The 20,708-nt window shown below is 37.9% G+C and overlaps 1 non-coding gene across 1 annotated transcript; it reads right to left on the bottom strand.

Annotated features, from left to right (window-relative positions):
- Positions 1–727: 727 nt before the first annotated feature.
- On the bottom strand, positions 728–18,100 carry LOC111329208 (uncharacterized). The gene is made up of 19 exons (XR_015991100.1): positions 17,988–18,100; positions 16,484–16,696; positions 14,757–14,933; positions 13,662–13,958; positions 13,486–13,536; positions 12,900–13,076; positions 11,011–11,262; positions 10,570–10,689; positions 9,758–9,922; positions 9,041–9,225; positions 7,809–8,036; positions 6,728–6,916; positions 3,900–4,095; positions 3,604–3,738; positions 3,326–3,518; positions 3,238–3,241; positions 2,960–3,152; positions 2,435–2,563; positions 728–1,831 (listed from the first exon to the last, which is right to left on the bottom strand). It is a non-coding gene; the product is annotated as an uncharacterized LOC111329208 (transcript).
- Between the last annotated feature and the right edge of the window lie 2,608 nt (positions 18,101–20,708).

Raw genomic sequence — 20,708 nt, 5'->3', positions numbered from 1 at the left:
TAGACATACTTTCTCAAACTTCCTATTTTTAAGCTTAAATTCAAGATAAACCCTTACTCTTCAAAAACCCGCTCTTGGGTTTCTCACTTATTGCTTTTGGCTATTGGGAAAACGAGTTTTATCAACGCTGCTTCGCTAGTTTCGGCCCCTCTTATTCTGGGCTTTTCAAGGCGCGATTGCATTCAAATCTCCCGCTTCAGTGCTCATGAATAATTGATGATGTCCAGGCATTCTGCGCGATGTGGAAAACCCTTTGGAGCCTCCTTAAAGGTCCGGTAATACGGGCAACATTTTTCTTCAACTTGTCTTGAAACATTGTTGCACTGCAAGTTGAAACCCTTTGTTGCGCGTATTACCACGTTCGTGGCCAACTTGTCTCGCAACAAAATATAGTGTTGCAAGTTGAGGCAACGTGTTGCACAAAGTAGACTCGAGTTCTACTTTCTGCAACAAATTTTCAACAAAGGGTTTCAACTTGCAATGCAACAATGTTGCAAGACAAGTTGAAGAAAAATGTTGCCCGTATTACCGGACCTTAAGTGCACAATTTACTTTTTTAATTTCAATATCAGGAGAGACGAATTCCCAATGTCAAAATTGTCAGGTGTGGAAGGAAGGGGGTGGTAAGGTTGGCAAGAGAAATCAATCACAGATAGAAAAACTTGACGAACTATTTTCCATACAGAGTGCACACGAGGGTACAAGTTATACGAGAAAAACTGCCAAATTTAGACGAAAATTCCAATTTTTATTGCAAAACCCATACGATTTAAACATGCCTATAATTTGCAGGAATACATCCCAGTTACAAATCTCCACAAATACCGTGAATCATATCTGGTCAAAAATTCAAACCCATACGGGTTAAACGTATGCATAATAATGTTCATAAAGCCTACTCCAGGCTATAATTAAGTTAAATGTACACTACGGAAGTAAAACATGCTATTCGCGGTCACTGTTTTAGTAGTTTAGTACCAGTACTATTGAGCATATATAGTATTCGAAATAAGGTTATGGTGTGGTCCGTTGGCCATTTAGTGCCATGTGCCACAATGGCGATAGCAGTCGATATTTACCAACCCATGAAGCGGCTTGATAAAAATCCACCACTTCAACTACTGATTCAATAGCATCTGGTTTTTAAGTTTTTTAAAGTCGAGTATATAAAGTGGAACCCCGTTAAAACGGTTACCAACGAGCTAAATAATTAAGTTGGCCGTATTAACGGGGTAGGATCAAATTCTAAATCGCTTCGCTAGTTGCTCGAGCAGATGTTAGCGTCAAGATTTATTTCCTTTATCAAGTTTGTAATGAAAACAGGGTGTTTTTTCCTTGCAAACAAATCGACTTTTGATCAGTAAATGAAAGAGATCATTGAAATCGACATGTCACAGGCGTTTTGGTTTTCCGGCTAAATCTAGCACTTTTGGCCGTATTAAATGTGCTGTTGAGCACGGCATCAAAAACGAATTTATGAAACTTAGCAAAACCTGTGGCACATTGAGCCATTTAGCTCCCCCTAATATGGGACGAAAGCAGTCTCATACTACATCAATGTATCTAGCGTCGTGATACTTATGCCTTGACCAACGATTATAACAGTCCTTCTGAAATAAAATAGACTGACTCCAACTTCTAGTGCTCAGTTTCTACCCGGCTCAGCGTGGAGAATTGAATCTGGCAGTTTAAACTATTCGTCGGCAGGTTTGTGTTTGGCTGTCGTAAACATGACCCTTGTCACATTTGCACTTGTAATTGCCACTCTTATCGCACATTGACAACAGTCCTCCGCGATTGCGGCACACCATTTCAAACACCTCTGTCCTTCCTATGGGTGGAACAAAAGTTGAAAAAGATGGTCGCAGAGGCATCTGGGACAGACTAAATACCTCCACAAGAACTGCCTAGAAGTACAGAACACGTTCCCACGCGGAAATCAATTAATAAATAAATTCATTATAGTTTTCGATCCATCCATCAATCTTACCATCCTCTAATTGGTAGGATCAACTATTTTAACACAGAACTATAGTTGTAATAAGCAGCAGAAGGCTGATGTAGAACTGCAGAAATATGGCATGACTTTACAACTAACACTTAAATCGACTTCAAACCAGTTTTCTGTAACAAAGTTTGTATAGGATTCGACCGCGAAACAGCATCTGGTTTCGGTTCGAATTCTGGCCAAGGAATCGATTTTTAGGTTTGTCCCACGCTTGAGCAAATTTTAAACATTTTCTCAAAACATTTTTTGTTTCTCTTCACTAGCCTATGAAGAATCTAAAAAAAACCTCAACACGGCTTAAATTTCAGAGAACTCGAAGAATAACTATGGAAGTAGCTCAGATTTTCTTCCTCCCAGACTAGTAATTATAGAAACCCTCTTTATAAAAAACCCTCCACTTGAAGCGGGATCTGCAGATTATCTGACCTTGGCAAGTGCGTCCATCTCCTAAGTATCCCTCCTTACAAGTGCAGAAGAAAGAACCTTCGAAGTTTATACAGTTTGAGAAGGTACTACAGCCAAGAGACTGTACACTGTTCACACATTCATCAACGTCTGAAAAACAAAGAAAGAAAAAGCGAGTAAGCCTACAATTGTAAAATGATGATTTGTTAAGTCTGACCTGCCTTTCGTTGTGTTAATCAGTGACTGGATGGTAGTTACCAAAGACGACGTTTGATTTTCTTCTATAATGGCAAGAGTCATTTACTCAAGCATCTTCACTTTGAATAACGTTGTGTACTATCTTATGATCAAGAACTGAACGCCAGGGATATGTAAATCCAGGCTGTCAAAAGACTTTCCTTTCTTGATAACAAGAAGTCGTTTTCCTGTGCGGCTGTCCGGTAATTTGACCCGTATTCTGTATTTAGAAAGCATAAAACACAAGTTCTATTCTAACAAAGATTCAAAGACCTTCACACTAACGAGCCGACGCGTTTCCACCCTTACCAACACATATTGCATCCATTGCAATATTCTGAGAACTGGCGTCTAGAACATAGCCTAATGCACATTCACATCTGTATGATCCCACAATGTTTTCGCAAACGAGATCTGAACGGCAAGCACTTGCAGACTGGCACTCGTCCAAATCTAAAAAGGAGAGTACGGTGATTTGCTGAACAAATATTTCTCTAATTTGCTACCAAGCCCAGTATCGAGAATGGTAAAAAGATCCCCAAGCCACTTCTCTTGGCATTTCAAAAATTATATGTTATATCTATAACAAAACTAAAGAGCACAATTCGGTGCTACGGCTCATTTCCTTTATGTCTTTACGTCTTTATGTCTTTTTCCTGCACAAACCAGATCCACTAAGTTCTGAGAGTTGGATCCACAACATAACCTTGAGGACATTCACATCTGTACGAGCCCTGAGCGTTGTTACATGTAAAATTTGACCGGCAAAAAAAAAAACCCAAGGCACATTCACATCAGTACGATCCAACAGTGTTGTTGGAAATGAGATCTGAACGGTAAGCGCTAGCAGTCTGGCATTCGTCGATATCTTAAAAGAACAAAATACTTAATTGCTTTGAATGCACTCTAGATCCAAGTCCAATCTTTCATTGAATAACTCATGGCTCCCTCACCATTGCATATTACATTCACTGGATTCTGAGAACTAGGATCTTCAACATATCCCAACGGACATTCACATCTGCATGATCCAACAGTGTTGTTACAAACTCGATCTGAATTACAAGCACTTGGAGACTGGCACTCGTCTATATCTGAAAAGGGCAGTAGATTAATTTCCGTCACATGGGCCCTGAATCTGTTTCCAGTTTCTGTATGAATAGCTCGTCGATATTGAGCAAATTAAAAACGTGACGGAGAACCTACAAATGACGCTAAAAGACACTAAACAAACACTCGACTTTCTTACCATTACATGTTGCATTCACCGGATTCTGAGAACTGGGGTCCTCGACAAAACCCAACTGGCATTCACATCTGTATGATCGACCAGTGTTCTTACAAAGGGCAAGGCGAACTTTTGCAACGATCGTAATCTAAAAGGGACGAAGGCGTCATATCTTTAATAGGAAATCCGTTGATCCGCTTAATTCTTTGAAAACATTCTCAGTCCATGAGTTTTTTAGGCCAAATGTTCCCCCTTCTTTGGAAAAACTCACATCTCCCGATAAGGCGTGGAAAACTACTGATTTTCTCACATCCAACCACACCTTGAATGATGCTGTACCAGTTAACATGGTATGGTATAGTCTTCTTTGATCCTATTATTCCGGAAAATATTCATTTAGAAATTTCAATTTTGCAAGACAACAAGGCCCATGGTCTCTACTCTTCTCCAGTTAGGTTCCTGAAATTGGCAAAAAGGATCATGTCCGTACCTCTAGCTACGATATTTAATCGGTCTATTTGCTCTGGGATTTTTCCATCTTAACTAAAACGTGCTAAGATTATCCCGATATTTAAGGACGAAGATGACTCTCTACTGGAAAACTATCGACCTATTTCACTGCTCTCGATTTATAACACAATTTTTGAAAAACTTGTGTACTCTAGGCTTATCAAATTTGTCAAAGATTGCAACATTCTCTATGATCAGCAATACGGTTTTCGCAGTAAGCACAGTACTCAGCATGCTATACTCGATATCGTTAACACACTTCTCCAAAATATGGACAACGGTAAATTTTCGTGCAGCGTCTTCATCGATCTCAAGAAGGCTTTTGATACTGTTAAACATGAGATTTTGTTAGCTAAATTTGAAAATTATGGTGTTAGAGGTGTAATCATCTCCTGGCTTAGATCATACTTAACTGATCGAAAGCAAAATACGGAAGTTAATAATGTTGTGTCCGACGCTGAGACGACATTGTGCGGTGTACCACAAGGCTTAGTCCTCGGACCTCTCTTGTTCCTTCTGTACATCGATGATAATTACAAGTCCTCTTCGTTAGTTAACTTTTATCTATTTGCTGACGATACCAGGATAATATCTGCAAATAGCAACTTAAAGGAACTCGAATCTCTTGTTAATCGCGAACTTGGCGACGTCAACGATTGGCTTAAGGCCAATAAACTATCTCTGAACATAAAAAAATCAAACTTTGTACTTTTTCGTCCCCGACAAAAAAAAAATGCCTTTTATACCTAGGATTAGAATTTTTGACTCTGTGACTTATACCTATGCAAACCTTGAAATAAAAGACTATGTAAAATATCTTGGCTTAATGATTGATTCAAATCTTTCATGGAAATACCATACAGAATCTATCTGCCACAAAATTAGCAAGTCAATAGGAATTATTGCCAAGACTAGACATTATGTCCCGCATCGTGTCTTACTTGCCATTATGTCCCGCGTCGTGTCTTACTTTCAGTTTACAATTCACTAATTGTCTCTTATTTAACTTATGGTATTTGTGCTTGGGGAAATTATGCCGTGACATTCAAAAAAAGATCGTAATTTTACAAAAACGGGCCTTACGTCTTATTTACTTCAGTAAGTCTAAGGAGCACACCGTACCCTTCTTTCTCAAATCGAATTGTCTTCCCCAACCTAGCCTATTTTTCAGAGATTGTAGCTATTTATTGTATGATATCAACAGACAGACAGCACCAGTTGGTATACTCAATCAGTTTGTTAAAACAAGTCAGATTCATAACTGCAGAACAATGAACAGTCTCTAGTGACTCGTATTTTGTCGATTCTCTAGAAAAGATAAAATGTATGCTTCTTTCTCGAGAATTGGTGCCCAAATTTGGAACTCTATCCCCTATTCGATTAAACAACTCAGACGTCCGTCTTTTCGTAAAAAGATACAGGAGTTACTACTAAATTTTTTACGGTCAGAAGATAATTATGTCGAAGTCTCCCGTCTTATTAAGTTATTTAATCTTTAGGTTAGCCTCTTTTCGTAATCTTAATATACTTACTCTGTTTTATGCTTATTCTATTTACTGCATAGTAGTGTTTTCATTGTTAGTCCATCTGTAGATAAATCCTGTACTTGTAAACTGTCCTTAGATCTCCCCGCCTCGATTAGTTCATAAGCTATTTGCGGGGAGAAACCAATGTCCTTAGCTATATTTCTAATCTTAAATAAATTGTTGTTGTTTGTTGTTTGTTGTTGTTGTTGTTGTTGTATACTAAATTCAAGGTAGTTTACGTTCTTACAGCGGAAGTGGCTAATCCTACAAGCAGTACAAACCACTATTCACAAATTAAAATGAAACAAAAAAATTAACGCCTCCAACTAACATAGGTAACTAAGTGATTCCTTTTTTTTTAGCAAAAACAAAAATTTTCAGTAACAGTTATTGCGGAGAGACATTTCCTGGATTAAAGTTGCAGACGGAAAAAAGTTCCGTTTCCTATGGGGCATTAAATATACTTAATTAAATGCAAAATTTGGCCAGGGATGAATTATTTTAAAAGTTTTTTGACGAGTTCTGATCTAAAAATTAATAGGTAGGCTGATGGAAATTTAGTCTTCTTTCAAATCTCCCTGGCAGTAAAATTTTACCCCTGGCACAATTATTTCACCTCCGTTTGTTTGGCCTTTGGCTGGAAAAATTCTAGAGACCACGAGGACTGTCGGAAAGAAAACGTGTGGTATATAGCCCGTTGTGTACTGCAGAATACCCATAAAATGAATAAGAAAGAGGTATTTCCGTCCAAATAATGAAGACCTTTCCCAAAATAATGTGAATTCGGTGGCAAATTTTTCCGTGTCTGTTAATTCCCATGATTGACAATGTAGAACTTACATGCAAAGCGAACTTCAGAGTACACTTCCACTTCACAGAGTGCAATTCTATTGTTTGCTCCTATACTTTTAATCTCAATGACTTTCCCTTGTAATTTTGGAGAACAGATAACTGATACAAACGTTTTGCTGGCTGTACTGGCGTTTCCGCATAGCTGTTGATCTAATACACAAGTAGGAATTCAATGTTTCTTACTTATCCAAAACTTGTAGGGGCAATGTTTTAAACAAGTTTAAAAATGGGATTAGCTGGGTAAATAATTGGATGATCTTTCGTGGTCAAATGCATGATTTTCATAACATTTTCCTTCTCGTTAATTTGAAGTAGAAAGGTGAGACAAAATAATTATACATCAGTGTTCTCACCAGGACTTCCCACTGAAGAATCCCAAGACCCACCCAACTAAAACAATAGAGGTTTTGCACAGCAGCCATGTTGGATGGCAGGAACAATAGATTATTTTACCCATGGGAAAAAAAATTCTTTCTTATGCAAAATATTTTCATTGTTCCTGCCATCCAACATGGCTGCTGTGCAAAACCTCTATACGAGCCCTGCAAAACTTCAAGGGGACAGAATTACAAGCAGTGCAAGACTACGACAGTGGGATGTACTTCTAGGGGCAACAGCCCAGTACAAACACTGCAGTGCAATAGAACATGACATTTAAATAGTTCAACAACACCTACACACATCAAACTTAGTCAATCTAAATTACACAAAGTACAAAAGCTTAGAGAACATAAAATGATATTAAGGCTTTGCACCACTATATTCCTGTTGTTTTCTAGATGTCCCCTTGCCTTTCATTCCTCCCACTGTTTCCCATCTCAGTTCTTGTATCACTTGTAATTTTTCACTCACGTGACACAATAAAGATTTTCCTTAATAAACTAGAAAAAAAAAAAACCATCATGATAAGATGCAGCCAGAACAGCGAAAATGGGCTGGTGCTACAAGTTTCCGTGTGGTATTCATGTTTCAAGCTTCAAAATTAAAGAACTAAGTACATTTATTGCTTAGTTATATTTCACTTTGTATAAAAAAAACTTACCAACATACACATCACATTCAGAAGAAAAAGGAATGGATCCTTCACTGGGTAGGTAGATGACAACTTCCTCAACGTCATGGTTGCTACCCAAGTCGATTTTCCACCACGGATCTGTCTGGTCATTTGTTGCTATACATGTCAGTCTGTCATTGTCAAAACCCTGATCAGCGATCATTTCTGGTACAGCAGAACTGGACTGTGTAGCAGAACCCGTCTTTGTCAAATCATCTAGAATGTGAGTATATGAGCTATTGACCGAGTGACCGAGTGTAAGGTCTAGATAGCTAGATGTTGGCCGAGTTTTTTTTTTAACCTTTTTATGGACTGAGACGAAGTCGAGGTCGATCAAAATACTACAAAAAAAAAGAACGATACTTACGTGCAGCCACCTTGGTCTATAAAGGATTTATTAAATAGCAAAAAGATTTCGCTTTAAAAAATCACAAAGCCAACTGTGATGATGCGAGCTCGTTTCTCATTTTATAAATTGGAAAATAACATGATTTGATGGGTCTTCTTTATATTTCTGACAAATTTGCATAAAGAAAATTCAGTTCTTGCTCGGCAATGACACTAACTTCCCTTTTCTCGCTTTCCTTTAGACAAAGCCGCTTCCATGCTTTCAAATTAATTTGTGTTCTAACTCTTGTGTTTTCCGGTTTTTGCAACTCAGGAAAAATCGTTTATGTTTTTTTTTTTGTTTTAAATCTCTTTTGCTGCTTTTTGCAACTCCATTACCGAACTTGTTTGAAAAAGCTATAAATTTCTTAAGTATCCTCCACGGAATTTTTTACTTGCGCTGGATCACAGCGGGCAAGACGGCCCATCTCGCCCACTCGGGTAGCCAATAAGAACACAGGATTCGCTTCATATTACCCAAGGGCACTTCCAGCTAAATAACAAGAATTTTTATTATATGACCGGCTCCGTAAGAGGGCAAAGTGAACTGAGTCCTGTAATCTGAGTGGCTACCCAAATAAGCGAGATAGGACTACATGTGGTATTTTAGATTATATGCTTCTGGATTTCTGCAAAAGCAAATTTTACGGGTGTAATGTTCGTTTCAAATAAACTAACCATGTTTATCAAGCTGCCTTGGCCAATATTTTAAACTAAGGAAAATTTATCTCCATCGTAAGAGTCACTATCACCATCATCTTTGTTATCAATATCAACAAAATCATCTAAATCATCACCCTCATTACGTACAACACAAAATTTTCAAGACTTACAGTCGTATACAGCATAAAATTAATTTGCACTTCACACAGATTTAATGATGCTGTTTTTCTTGGAATGGTGATGAAAACATATCTGCCACTTATTCTGTGTGGAGAGTTACACACATATTCCTTGGTAATGTTTGCTGTTACAATGTTATTAGAAGAACTGTATTTGTCCCCTGTCAGAGTCTCTCCTAACAAGGAACAAATGGAAAAACTTTTAGCAAAGGCTGAAATCTGCAAAGGGAGTCCACTGAAGTTTTGGCCTTCAACGTATATCCATAGGCAGGAGATTTACATGCAGAGATAAATAGGCAGAACATCCAGGAAAGGGGGGGGGAGAGGAGGGGGAAATGAGAGCTTGTATGTATGTGACTGGAAAAAGAGAGGGGCTTTGACCCACAAGTATAGGGTGGACCTTGTTCCCAAATAGAGAGGAGATCTGAGAAGGAAAGTATTTCAGTGTTACAACCAGCAGTATGAGGAGATGACACTTGTGTCTCCATCATGACAAGATTTTCAAACTTTCTCTGTTCTCATACTGACTAATCACTAAATTATTCACAGATTTACCTTTCACATTGTTAAACTTATCCTTATAAAGTACATACCCTTTGGAGTAAACAGTGATGAACAATCAAAGAAATATATTTAACTAAGTCAGTTCATGTTCTTAAGATAGTATTGTTAAAATTGTTAAAATTATTTTTATGGTGTATTGCTCACCTACAACAACTACCACATCTGTCATGTCTAAGGCACTAACTACATGAACAAGAGCGATAGGTCTGACAAACTCCAGGTCTATCCTCAAAAATGTGTCCAGTGTAAAGGTAGTATTAAGGCAGGTCTGCAAATTACCATCCACTGCTACTGTGTAATCTGGCAGGCCTTAAAAGCAATATTATCTAGAGTATAGAGTAGTACCTGTTAGGTTATTTTCAATATGATTTGGTTTTCTCCAGTTTGACTGTAAAGTAAGCAGCAAAATGTCAATAGAAACCAGAGAACATCATAACATCTCCAAAGAAAAGAAAAAATGATTCTTTTACAAAAGACAAGAAATGGGAATCCTTCTTGTTACCAATCATATAAATTCCCAAGAAAAGGAGATATAGTTAGAAAACATTCTGTCAGTTTGTTCACACACCTTTGTACTGCCCACTTACAATCTCAATGAAAACCCTCTGGATGCCTTCTGCCTAACACTTTACTTACACTTTATGCAAGAATGGTTTTAATTTTGAAGAAAATAAAAACTGAAAATTAACAACAGATGTAAGGATTTTGGTTTCTGTCCAGTAAATGGGATATATTGAGCATTACAACACTGAACATCACTGGATCCCTACTCATTCCAAATCCTAGTCACTTGGCTTGCAATGTTATATAAATAAATAAATAAATAAATAAATGATTTAACAATGGACATCCACTGGGTGGCTATTCTTGTCCACTGTTCCAGATCGAATTGGAATTTGAACATGGAATTATAACATAAGATTCAAATTAGGATGTCTGCATGCATTGATGTTAACTGTACATACCATTGGAATCAACATATACATTAACCTCACAAAGCGTCAAATTATTAGTTTCCTGGAGTCTGATGTAGAGATATCTTCCAGGCACTGGAAAGTTATCTTCCAGGTGAAGACCTTGAACAAAATATAAAAGGTCTGCTGTTGGACCAAACATCAAAAACTAAACATTAAAACTAATATCGAGATCCTTCAGAATGGCTCTAAACCTAAACTTGTCTCAAACCTTTTGTGACAGTTTTTGCGGACAACGCTCTGTTCCTGAATTATATAACACTATACAAAGACCACTATTTTCAGATAAGATTAAAGTTATTATCTAATTGTCTTTAATAGAAGTTCTTGAACACATTCTGCACAGTTTTTGCAATCAAAGTCTTTTCAACAAGAAAGAACAAAGCAAGAGAGAAAGCAAACAATTTTTCCTACAAAACTCACCATAATAGATCAGAAAATGTGTAGCCTGTGAATCACAGAAATGATCCCTAAACTGAATGAAGACATGGGCAACAGGAACTACTTCCTCCAGGTCTACCTGCCACCAGGCATCAGCATGGCTAGTAGTTGAACTGCAGCTTTGGCCACTATAAAACAGTGGGTTAAGATTACCATCCACGGCTCTCAATGAAACTCCATCACCTGATGTGTCAGACTGACTAGTTGATTTACCATCAGATAAACTGATGCCTCCTGCAGCAAGTATTCACCATAATGGTGTGAGAAAAAATTACACAACAACTACCTCATCATCCTCGGAGACCCAGGGGCTGTGGGTCGATTTCAAGTTAGGGCATGAAGAACCCCTAGGGACATTGTCTTCCATGATTAGTTCCAAACGGTCGCAGTCGTTCTGCCATCTGATTGGTGCCAGAAAATCTTTGTGTTTTTCTGCCCAATCAGAGTGAAGTGTGCTTTACAGTCCTTTCGTGTGTTTTAACACGAACATATACTAGTAGCTCAGTTGCTCGCTATGTTTATTTGGACCATGCCACGGAGACTTGCTTGAGGTGAAAAGTTTCAGTCTCAGCACACAACGTAAGAGAAATCCATTAGATTGTCCACGAAAATCTTACCAGAAATTATACTGAATACTTTTGCAGGTATCACTACAGTGATACCTTCAAAAGTATTCAGTATTCAGTATATTAAAGTTTGCGAGGTTTGTATACAACACGATGGTTGCAGTCATTGATATGTCACTTTAAACGTTAAACGAGATTTAAGCTTAAATCTTTCTAGATCTTTTGCATAAGTTGCTGTGACTGAAACTTTGCCAATCCCGTGAAGTTATTTCATCGCACGGGCCATGCAGGTATGTCAAGCAACTGGTACTTGTGCAATTTTCTGTGCATGCCAAAATCTTATCTCATCTTTGCTTGAATAAAAAGAAAAGCTAAGCGTGGAAAATTTTGCTTATTAGATGTGGGTAGATGACCCTGTACTACTAAGCTGACATTTGCAATAAAGCAAACATGCCCTTTCCATTCAATATTTCTTGGTCTTTGGTTTTGTTTTTCCCATTGAAAGCAGCATCGGATCGATTCCCAATGATCAAAGGTATTTAACTTGGTCTTCAACAATCGACAGAAGAGGGGAAATGACAGTGACCAAGGGACTAGAAGAGAATCCGTGGCCTTCCTAGCTCAAGAATTTCCACACTCTAGGCAGCAGTTGAAAGATTAAACTCTTTCCAAACCCCTTTGGTAACTTCCCGAAAACATCTCTCCTTCCCACAATGTTCTCATTAAAAAGTTTTTGTTCAGATTTTAATTAGCTAACCAGAAACACAGCTAAGCTTTCTCTTAGCGCTTGCTGGAGGTCATCCACGAACTTAACATTCTCTGCAACCTTGGCCGTATTGTAAACGACTTTATTACAAAGCAAAGATTAGATTTTGGCGCACACAGAAAGCAGAAAGCTACGTAGGCTTGTGTGCAATCTAATGGATTTCTCTTACGTTGTGTGCTGAGACTGAAACTTTTCACCTCAAACAAATCTCTGTCGCATGGTCCAAACAAACATAGCAAGCAACTGAGCTACTAGTATATGACCGTGTTAAAACACATAAAAGGACTCTAAAGCACACTTCACTCTGATTGGGCAGAAAAACACAAAGATTTTCTGGCACCAATCAGATGGCAGAATGACTGCGACCGTTTGGAACTAGTCTTGTAATACAATGTCCCAAGGGGCTCTTCATGCCCAAACTTGAAATCGACCCACAGCCCCTGGGTCTCCGAGGATGCTACCTCATTGGACAGCCCCAATAATACTGAAAAAAAAAACCAAAGGTCAACACTTTGTAAATTTAAAGAAATTTGGCTAACCTTTGCAAACATCTAGAATGTCATCATTTATGACTGCCATGAAAGTCCCTCTAGAAGATAAAAAGTCTTTTCTGCATTTGCAGAGATACTAAAATGTAGGAAACTTGTCATTCATAAATTCTCTTGTGCATTCTGAATTTGGAGGACAGGCAGTCTGCAGCTGCAGTTTGCATGCATCTGAAAAAAACTGAAAGAAAATCAACGTGAAGAATTCATCGAATAAAAGAGTAAAAAAATTAAATAAATGAAAGGCCACTCAACATACAGGTATGACTAAATGTATGAAAGGTTTGACTAGCAAACAGAAAAACAAGAACACAGTTCAAACATGTAATACCAATGAAAATGTCAGATCACAACAATTTTGTACCTTGTAGGTCTATCTAGATTATGATATCAAAATTTTAAAATCTATTCCTAACAGTCAATTCATAAATAAAGGATGTGTAACCTTGCATATGGGGTGAGAGTAGAACTTACAGGTATATTTGGGAGGAGAGGAGAAAGGAGCCAATATCACAGCTTTAAAAAAGTAGATGTACTGTTGCATAAAATTGTCATAACAATTAAAGAGAGGATACCTCACTTTGGTGACGAAGATCAGCGTAATTAAAAGTCATCACAGCCCCACCAGAATCTATAAAAGTAACATCAATGATTATCAAATGCAGGCAATCTCCATATATCTAGGTTTTAAAAAGTTCATTTTGCCAGATGGCAAAAAAGTTAGCCTACATTGATCATTTTAAAAAGAAAACTTACCTGGCTGTATGTCATATGTAAGCCAATCCTGTACCACTGTAACCTTTCCCAATGAATAATCAGATGAGAATGGGGCTAAGACAGTATCATTAATCTGTAGAGCTCCAACACGTACAGGATAGTTTGGGTATATGTTCCCTGGCTTGTCAAAAGTTTCCAAAGCAGTACCAGATGTTAAAGAGATGTTCATGTACATGAGGATTTTGAAATTCTCCACAGCTACCCACTCAGAAGGTCGCCAACTTGAGGACTGGTCGTAAAATAACATACCATCTTCCCCAAGGCTGTGTGGAATTCCTACAAAATTTGACAAGTTTCTATCAGATTAGCAGTCACATCGTATAAGATCAGTCATTGATAAAAAGAGAATATAGAGTGGTTTGCGTGATTATAGAAATGAGTTTATGTGTTTCCTGCTTAGTTGCAATTTCATTCTGAGCTTTATTTTAATGGCTTGTGTAGCTGTTAATAACTCTTGTGAAAAAAAGTAACTTAGCTCTGATAGCCTGAAAGCAAATCAATGAGCTACTACAAAGTTTGCATAAGGGCACTTGTATGACTGCTATAGTCTCATCACTGTACCTATTGAAGGCAACCAGGACCCATGTTTCGACAACTTCAGCCTTCAGGTCACCCTCAGAGTCAGGTAAAGAGTTTTTATTAGTTGATAGTTAAAAGTCTGTAATTATTGATAGTATTGTTATTGGCTGTAACTCAATCTGTAAGACTTAGTCAGTTTCGACCTGCTGACAGTGAACTTAGGTTGTGCTTGTAAGTTCCTTTGTTAAGTCATTGTCATGTCTTAGACATTTGTATGCAACTGTTAGTTGTTCACATCTTTTGAAAGGAATATGTTCTAGATTATTAAATGTCTTTCCCAAAGTCAGTCATTATAAAAAAGTTTCCATTATTTAACAGTTACTGAGATAACAGATGTGACCTCTTCAACGTTCTGAATTACTGTCAAATTTGGATTATTATTGTAGTAATAATTATGTCAATTAACATTTTTTAACCTTTAGTAATGATAGAACTCCACAATTAGGGCAAAATGGAATACTTTAGAAAAAACTGTATACCAGATGTAGTACTTACTTGAATAAATTTCAACCTCACAGAAAGACAATTCCCACTGAGTCTTGGGAATAGAGACAAACAAATATCTACCAAAGTGCCATTGGTTACAGCGGACTGTAACTCGTGTCCTAGACAGTTAGGTCAAATTTTGGTGGCAAACTTGTCGTGCATCAATAGGATCATCCTCATGAAAGCCTGTGAGAGTAGAGAGATTTGCAAACAACATGGCTTTACAATGGTTAAAAATAATTCAGTTTGCATGCCAGATGCTGGCTTAATTTACCAAGACTTATCTCCATATTGCAGGAAGCAAACAGGAATATATAATCTACTTTCACAGATTTTCCTAACAGTCCATCAGTTCCCTTTACATTCCGAGCCTAAATATAAGAGAGGTACTTTTGGAATTAACCATTGTGTCACTACCCCTCTTATTCCATCAGAGTAGTTTTACAGAGCAAAAGTTGGGCAAACTCAAGAAAAAGGAAATCCATAACTACATATAGAATGTTAATGTGTCAAAAGGAAGCAGTCAAACAAAAATGAGATTACTGGTAAAACAAATATCAATAAAAGATTGGTTGAGCTAGGTTTCGTGACCATGTGTACCCTGATCATTGATGCAACTAGTTGTGAAACAAAAATTCCAGCAATATTGCAGGTATCAGTAGGTTACAACATTTACAGTCACTGACTACCACTAACTGCAAAATGTTTAAGCAAGGTTGGAGACAGTCTACCACAGCTATGGGAGATCTTACGCCTGAGATACATACAAAGTCTATTGAGATTCTCTCTCATTTGTTGTTCTAGTTACTTTGCGGAACATATAACGACTGTCCTCTGGTTCAAAAATCATTGAGCCATGGAGTGGACATAAATTTCTGTTTGGCATTAACTCCTACTTTCTCTAGCTGACCCACCCTACAAAGCTCTTCTTGTTATCATTGCTCATCTCAAATTGCTCTTACCAGAACTGGTCAAAATCACCCAGTGGCATAGGAACGATTATAACTAAAGTGAAGCTTTCAATATATCAAAAAAGTTGAAATGGTAAATTGGCCACCGTTACGATTATAAAAGCTGACGTTTCAAGCGTTAGCCCTTCGTAGGAGTGAATAGAGGAATTGTGGTGTTATTTTGGGGAACTCAAAATGGTTAATTTCCCGAGGTTAACAGGGAGGTCACATGATTTCGATCTCGTATTTCAAGGCGTTGTTGTTTCATTCTAATCTTCATTTGTGTTCAGTTCGTACGCTCTAAAGTTAGTTCGGTATTTTTGTACCCGCCCTCCCCACCCTTTGGTGGGCAGAGAGGTTCTTATTGTTTAGTGTTCTTCCCATCCATCTCCTCCTGGGGGCGGTCGTGGGTAATAAAGCCTCTCTCTGTGCCAAACAAGGTATGTCTCAGTGTCTTTGATAGTATTTATTTGTTTTCGAGGGGAATTGGTTGTATGTGCTTTTAAAGTGAAGCTTGTTGAACAAATGCAGACTGATTGCCAAGTTTCTTTTCAATGAAAGCAGAAATGTTCAAATTGCCACACCTCAGAGTGTAATCTTTTCTTTTCCATATACATACTGACTATATACACTAAGTCTTAGGATATTGTGGAAGTGATAATAGTGAGTTGGTACTGGTTGCAGTAAATGTGCAAGACTATTCCAACAAAATAAAGTTATGATCCAAATGTTTGCACCTTAAAATTTTTGTGCTTAAGTCTTCGATCAGTGAACTTTAAAACCCACTGATTGTTAAATCAACATACTGTAGCTTATCATTGCAACAAGTCTTGTTTGTGTTGGTGATAACTGCAGCTTCAATTTGATAAATTGCTCCCAGGTCCACCCTCCACCATGGGTTACCTTCCAATTGAGTTTTAACACATGTCTTCCATTGAACAATACTTGACTGTTCTGATAACTGGTCTTTTGCAATGTTAGGATAGTAAATTGGAAAGGCTGAAAACAAAACAAATGACACAAGTACATTGCCAGGCCTGTACAAAAGATTAATTAACTGTCTAGAACATTTAAATGAAAAAAGTTGGCAGAAGCTTAAAATAACGATAATACTCAGCTGCAAGCTATGTTTTCCCACCATAGCTATTGTCCAGGCCCCGGTTGTTCGAAGGGGATAACACTATTCACTGAATAAATCTATATCTGGTGGATAGCGCAATATGTTTTACCATCACTTATTCACTGAATGGTGACTTATCCGTTGGATAGTGTTATCCGCCGTTTATACAACTGGGCTCAGGATTGCATAAAAGAAAATCATCTTGTTTTCAGTGGGGTCTTACTGTTCTAAAATCTGGCTTAAGGTTACCATGCACCTTCAGGTGTGTCTTCCGTGTAGGCGATGCAGCGGGTCCGGTTTAAACTGTACATATCTTAACCCCTATATCAAATTAAAGCTTTTAGGACTGGCTATCAGACTATACCAAAAATTTTGAAAAAAATTTAATTATTAAATTTTTCACAACTTCTAAATGCAAGCGCCCGAATCACCTTTTAAGAGCTACAAGTCAAAGGGAAGTTGTTCGATTGCTCTCCAATTTTGACAGTGGCTAGTTTTACATATAAACAACAAAAACGTGTCTCCGAATATTTTATTTCTAAATACTTTTTTTCAAGAGCGATTTTAGCACGATCACTCCTGTTTCAAAAATGTTCTGTCACTTTTCACTGAAATTGAATAAGACAAATTGCAGACACATTTTTTAGCGCTTTGGCCCCGGAAACGGAGGAACACATTAAATAAGCGTAAAGCAAAATTCGCTTTGACATATGTAACGTTCAAAAGGTGATTCGGGCGCTCGCATTTAGAAGTCGTGAAAAATTCGACAGTTCATTTTTTTTCAAAATTTTTGGTATAGATTGATAGCCAGTCCTATAAGCTTTAATTTGATATAGGGGTTTAGATATCTACAGTTTAAACCGGACGCGCTACATCGCCTGCACGCGAGACACCCAGGGCTGAATACACCCCTCAATATAGTATCAGTCTTATTACGTAAAAAGGTGACTGACTGAGTTTTTATTAGTCATTAAGAAGCCATAAAATGGTTAGCAACTACCTTATTTCATATATAAGAGAAGGAAATGTTTCCAGCGAATTTAGTAAAGGAATAAATGACTCATCGTCAACTTTCCAGGAAAATTGGTTAAACACGAGCATGTTGTGATGTAGTAAAACTGACAAGGACGGCAAGACCTTACGACAAACATGAAGATAACATTTACTCACAAATCGATGTAGGAAGTGCTTTCCATATTGAAGCTGAAAAGACCCACTGAATAAAGCTATTCATAGCTGAGAATATTTCTTAGCACGCTCAACCTAAATTATGTGGTTTTCAGACGAAAAGCTTACGACAGCCCAACCTCGTCTCCAGGGGTTATAGGTCGGTTTTCAAAATGGCGAACTATTGAGGCGCGTAGCGCCCTGTTCACCATCTACATTTAATGAATTGGAACATTTACACTTGAAAGCAGCCAAACTAATCCATAAACTGCCCAGCGAAACTCCTGACTCTGACGTCCTTGACCTACTTAAATGGAAATCATTAGGCTATATTTACAAACGTAGACTCGCTTCTATAATGTATCAAGTACATTATAATAGTTTACCTGATCAACTTACTGCCCTTTTCACAAAACGCAACATTGATAGTAATTATAATCTAAGGCGTATTAATGACTTTCCGCATGTACGGTGTAACAGTGACCTTGGTAGAAATAGTGCAAGGTACAGAGGGCCCATTGTATGGAATTTGCTGCCTAAAGCCATCAAGGATGCTTCCTCTCTACAGCTTTTTAAACAAAAACTTAGACAGGCCTCAAGGACATTAGATCGCATTCAATTCGAAAAGGAGGCCTGTGTGATAACATCAAAGCAAACGGATTTTTTATACTTTTAAGCCCTTGAAATTTCTTTACTTTTTCCTTAGAATTGTCCATATATTTAAGTAGTTCCTTTTTAGTTCCTGGCAGGTCCACACCAGCCTTTGGGTTGCCACAAACCGACCTGCCTTAACAAAAATTATATGTATGTATGTATGTATGTAGTTGGCTATAATCATCTCAAGCGCGAGGGCTGACAATTGAAAATATTTTTTTCATATTAAAAATCGAAAAAAGGAATAAAATTATAGTAATATTTTTATTTTCAGCGCAAAAAGTGGAAGCGGGGGCGCAAAAAAGTGGTGGGGCCGCGGCCCCACCAGCCCCTCCCCCTCCTTGGCCCCTGTTCAATTCCCACTGCACCTGAAGACGGCTGCTTTGGCCAGCCGAAATACAGTGCTCCGTTTTAAAACTTATCTACGTTGTATCGGTCTTGCCTCTATATTTCTATTCGTTATTTTGGGCCGATTAGATCACTGCTGATCCTACGTACAAGAGCAAGATTATAATAATAAAAATAATAATAATAAAAATATTTATATAGCGCCTATCCTTTTTAGTGCTAAGCGCTTTACAATGCTTCAAAAAGGACTAAAATCGTATACATATATATGTATATGTTTAACTGCAGACAGTACTGTTTCGGCCTTCTGGGCCTCATCAGTGCAGTGCTAATGATAGGATGGGGGAGAACCGAGACGGTCACCCCAAACGACCCAACCTTTGTGGTATCGTCTAAGCCATGCCAGAGTGCTCAAACTAGAGTAAACCAGCGAGCATGCGCAATTGCAACGGCAATGACTCATCCTAGATAGAGTGCTCAATTTGGACATGAAAGCAAAGCTTTGTATGCCAAAGAGCTATATCTAACTATATTTTATATTTTTTACGTCAGAAGTTGTCCATCCTCGCAATTTTTAAACTTTCTACGTTCGTGTTTGCTGTGAGGTTTGAACTGCGAATCTTTATTGATCCCCCTGGCGTGGTGCACCTTTGTTGGCCTGAGAGTTCCACTAGCGACTTGAGATATACATATAATAACAAAATTACAAAATGGAGAACCTAGGATAGTTCATAAACTTGCTTAAAAAGAAAGGTCTTCAATCTAGATTTGAACTTGTTTACATCGTCGATTGATCTAATGTCGATAGGAAAATCGTTCCAAAGTATAGGGGCAATAACTGAGAAAGCCCTTAACCATATGTCTTTAAGTTATAGGGTTTGATAATAAGACGCCACTTGTCTGAAGATGAGCGAAGGCACCTCGTAGGTTCATAAACATGAATTAGGTCAACCACATAATCAGGAGCTAAATTGTTGAGTATCTTAAAACAAATAAGATTGATCTTAAAGATTATTCATTGCTCCACCGGCAGCCAGTGCAGGTCCTTTAGAGTATCGCTTATGTGATCAAACTTACTTAAGCAAGCAATCACACGTGCTGCAGCATTTTGGACACATTGCAGTTTGTTAATTTCATACTTGGGAAGACCATACAAGAGTGAGTTGCATAGATCCAGCTTCGAATTTACAAATGCGTGTACAAGAACTTTAGCTGTTGTGACATTGAGATATTTACGAATCTTAGCTATATTTCTTAGGTGGTGGAATGCCCCTTTAACTATGTTGTTAATATGAAAAGACATCATGCATTACGGTGTTATCGAAACTGACGCCGATATTATGCGCCTTATTTGTAGGCTCGATGATATTATTTCCTATTTTAATAGAAAGTAGCCGTGGGGGCGATCTGAACTTAGAATGGAGAATAAGAAGTTCGGTTTTATCAGTATTTAGTTTCAGTTTGTTAGTAGTCATCCAGTTGGTGATATCAACAAGACAGCTTTCAATCCGGGAAATTGTAGTAGTAAGGTCATTCTTATCATCGCAACTGAAGGTGGTGTATAGTTGAGTGTCATCAGCATATAGATGGAAGTCTTTGTTATGGTATCTTATTAGGTCACCTAGTGGGGCCGTGTACAAGAGATTATCGTCCGTGTACAAGGATTATCGTCCACGGTTGCTTGCTGAACATTTCCCTGTAACATTACCGTTAAGGAGGACT

The sequence above is a fragment of the Stylophora pistillata genome, chromosome 8, assembly GCF_964205215.1.
Source record: "Stylophora pistillata chromosome 8, jaStyPist1.2, whole genome shotgun sequence".
NCBI lineage: Eukaryota > Metazoa > Cnidaria > Anthozoa > Scleractinia > Pocilloporidae > Stylophora > Stylophora pistillata.
This window is presented reverse-complemented; position numbering and strand designations above follow the sequence as displayed.